Source organism: Falco naumanni, unplaced genomic scaffold (genome assembly GCF_017639655.2).
Source record: "Falco naumanni isolate bFalNau1 unplaced genomic scaffold, bFalNau1.pat scaffold_268_arrow_pat_ctg1, whole genome shotgun sequence".
Taxonomy (NCBI): Eukaryota; Metazoa; Chordata; class Aves; order Falconiformes; family Falconidae; genus Falco; species Falco naumanni.
Window position 1 is genome coordinate 35,965 of NW_024427418.1, and position 3,221 is coordinate 39,185.

Genomic DNA, 3,221 nt, shown 5'->3' on the forward strand with positions numbered 1-3,221 from the left:
GCTGCTCCCGCTGCTGCTCCCTCCTGCTGCAAAGGAAAACAGAGTAAGACACCACCAATGGAGACCCCAGGCCAGCGGTCCCAGCGCCTGCCCTGCCCTGCGCTGCCCCGCCTGCAGCACGGTGCTGTGTGGTGCGGCAGGATGGGCAGGGAGGCAGCAGCTGGAACCGCAGCTGTGGCTCGGAGGTGTTGACTTAGAGGCTCTTGAGAGCCATCGTGCCACGGGGTCAGCCTGTGCCAGCCTTTGCCCTGCCCTCCTGCAAGCTGCGGGCTGCAGCAGAGTCTCCGTGTCCCTGCAGAAGCACGTCCAGCAGCCGCGGCCCAGCAGTTGTTCTTGTCCGTCCAGGTGACATCCTTCCGTGGGCTGCCCAACCTGCATGGCGACACTCGGGACAAGTGAGCACAGCATTGCAGGACGTTGCCTTGCTTTCCCAAACTCACCTGGTGCGGGGCAAAGTCCCCCTGCGTTTGCAGATGGGGCCGTCGCAGGCCCTTGCTTGGGATGAGCCTGCAAGAACCAAGAATCAGGCTGTGCTTGCAGAGCAGCCCCGCAGCAGAAAGGGCCACCAGCAGCCTGAGCGTGGCAGAGCTGGGACCCTCTGCCCTCCCGGGCTCTCTTCCCCATGTGGCAGGGTTCCTCCCAGTGTCACCAGTCAGAACGTGCTGGCGTGCTGCTGGCTTCCCAAAACTCTCTGCTCCCTGAGTGGCACCATCAGACCCTCTGTCCCTCCCGCACAAGGTCACCCCAGTCCCTGCGCATCCCGGCGCAGCCAGAGGCAGGTGCAAGGCAGCCATTCTCACCTCTGCCTGTGCCTCCATCAGCCTCTCCAGGCTCCTGGCGTGCAGTGTCCTCCACTGGGCGGGAGAGAAGGAGGGGAAGAAGGTGAGCAGCCATGGCTCTGCTGCTCGGCTGCAGGAGCAGTGCTCGGGGACAGGGCCCAGAGCAGAGAGACACTCACGGCGTGGCGGCGGCTCAGCTCCTTCTCCAGGAGCTTGATGGATGTCAGATGGGTGACGCGGGCTCCCTTGCGTCCTTCTGGTGTCCTGTGCACCGGGAAGGGAGAGGGAGAGAGCTGGATGAGCCCCAAGCCGTCTCTTGTCCCTTGTCAGGCAGCTGTGCCCGAGAGCTGCTCGCAGCCACGGTGGCACCTTCCCCAGCTGGGGGCTGTGTTCCCCCGTGGGCCCAGCTTCTCCTGGAGCACCCCCCCGGCTTACCCCAGCAGCGTGGCCACCCACAGCTCCTTCAGTGCCTGGGAGCTGCAGGTAGAGAGGAGAGAGAGCGTCAGGCCCTGCTGCCCCCAGCCCTGGGCAAAGGTGGGTGCCTGCACAGCCCTGCCCCGTGGGGCAGGACAGAGGCGCTGTCCAAGCCCTGGGTCGCTCTGTCCTGCCCGAGCAGCTGTATTTGCCCTTCCCTTCTGGGGACCAAAAGGTGACCAGGGGATGCAGGATGGGGAAACATCCCCCGTCCCTCCCTCCCTGCCACCGAGCTGCCTGCTCCCTGCCCAGCTGTGCACGCAAGGCAGAGGCCAGTATTCACGGGATGGTGTGGGCACGGCTGGGAAGCTCTCCTGCCCGACCACGACTCACCCAAAAGTGGCGATGCAGGAGCCGGTGGGCCAGGCGAGGATGACAGAGGTGCTGTCCTCATCGGTGCCTTGCTCCTCCTCCTCCTGTCCATCCTGCCCCGCAGCCTCCTTCCCGCTGCTGAGCACCCACAGCTGGTCCAGGGCCAGGCAGAGCTGTGGGCGCAGGCTGGTGCCATGTCTGCAGAGAGCAGAGGCGGGCACTGAGCTGGAGGGGGGGCTCCTTGGGCTGGGTCCCCACGCGCAGAGCCCTGTCCCCCACCTGCCCTTGGGACGGACATTGGTGCCTCCAGCACCGAGGGACCGGGGCCTGGGGCTGATGCCAGGGTGTCCCTGGGCCGGGGCTGGGGGCAAGGACCTGGGCTCTGAGGGTCTTACCGCAACTTGGCGACCACCAGTTCCTTGTGGAGGAGCAGAAGGCGCCTCTCGCTCCTCTTGCGGCCCCGGGTCAGCCGCACGTCCGCACTCAGCACCGGCTCGGCGTCGGTGAGAGCCTCGCTGCAAAGCAGAGCGCGGCGGGCATGAGCAACGCCAGTGCTGCGTGGCCCAGCTGTGCCCGCGTGTCCCCGAGCCCGGGGGGAGCCCACCTGGAGCCGCAGCAGCAGCAGGCCTGGCCCATCCTGCCCGGGAGAGGAGGGCCCTGGCCGTGCACCGAGGAGGGGGCCCAGCCGGCGACGGGGAGGCTGGGGAGCGGGGTGCTGGTGCTGTGGCAGCGCTCCTGGGCCAGAGGCTGCCTCCTGCCAGCGCCGCTGCGTGCCAGCACAGCTCTGCCCTGCTGCCTGTGGTGGCCGTGGGCTCCCAGTGACCAACGGTCTGAGCCCAACGGAAAGTGGGCGGGGCCTGGGGGGGGCGGGGCCGGGGCCCTCTCCAGTATGGCCGGGCCTGCCCCGCCCGGGGGAGCCCCGAGCAGGACAGGGCAGGGGGCGAGGGCCACCTCCCTGCGCCTGCGGCCAGCGCTTTCACCTGGGGTTTTGGCAGGGTCCTGGTCGATAAAAGAAGCTGTTTTTCCTAGAGATGGCCATTGTGGCCTGAGGCAGACTCCTCTTGGTGGAGGCCGGCCTAGCAGTTGGAAGGCCTCTGGCAACCAGGCCGTGCTAGGCCTCAGGCCCCAAGGCCCTGGAATTGGAGCAGGCCCACCGTGAGGAAAAACTTCCATTTTTACCAAAAGACGGGGGGACTAGCAGCAGTCAAGAGCCGCTCGTGTCCTGCCAGGCGCCACAGGTAAATGAAATGTGTGGTGAGCTTCAGCAGGAATTGTGGTGCCCCTGGAGCACCACCCTTGCTTGGGAAGGCCTTATCCCACCTGGGTGTTAAGGCTTCACCCTTGGCAATCAGGGCTGGATGAGCAGCACCCAGGAGCCCCTGCCCTGTTAGCCATGACCTTCACCCAGCCGGTGGCCAACACGGCCAGGGGCGAGTCTGTGGGGTAGGCCATGACCATGGCAAAGAAGGGGAAATGTAGTCAGCTTTTGATGGCCCATGTCTCGTTTCACTGTTGACCCTAAGCAATGCCTTGCTTCAAATAGAAGCCATTCAGAGAGTTACACACCCGCCCTTTTCAGGAAAAATGCAGGAAATCAGAGACATGTAGCAAGTTCTCTGTTGGCTGTTGTACACCGCAGCAAGAAGCAGCGTGGGT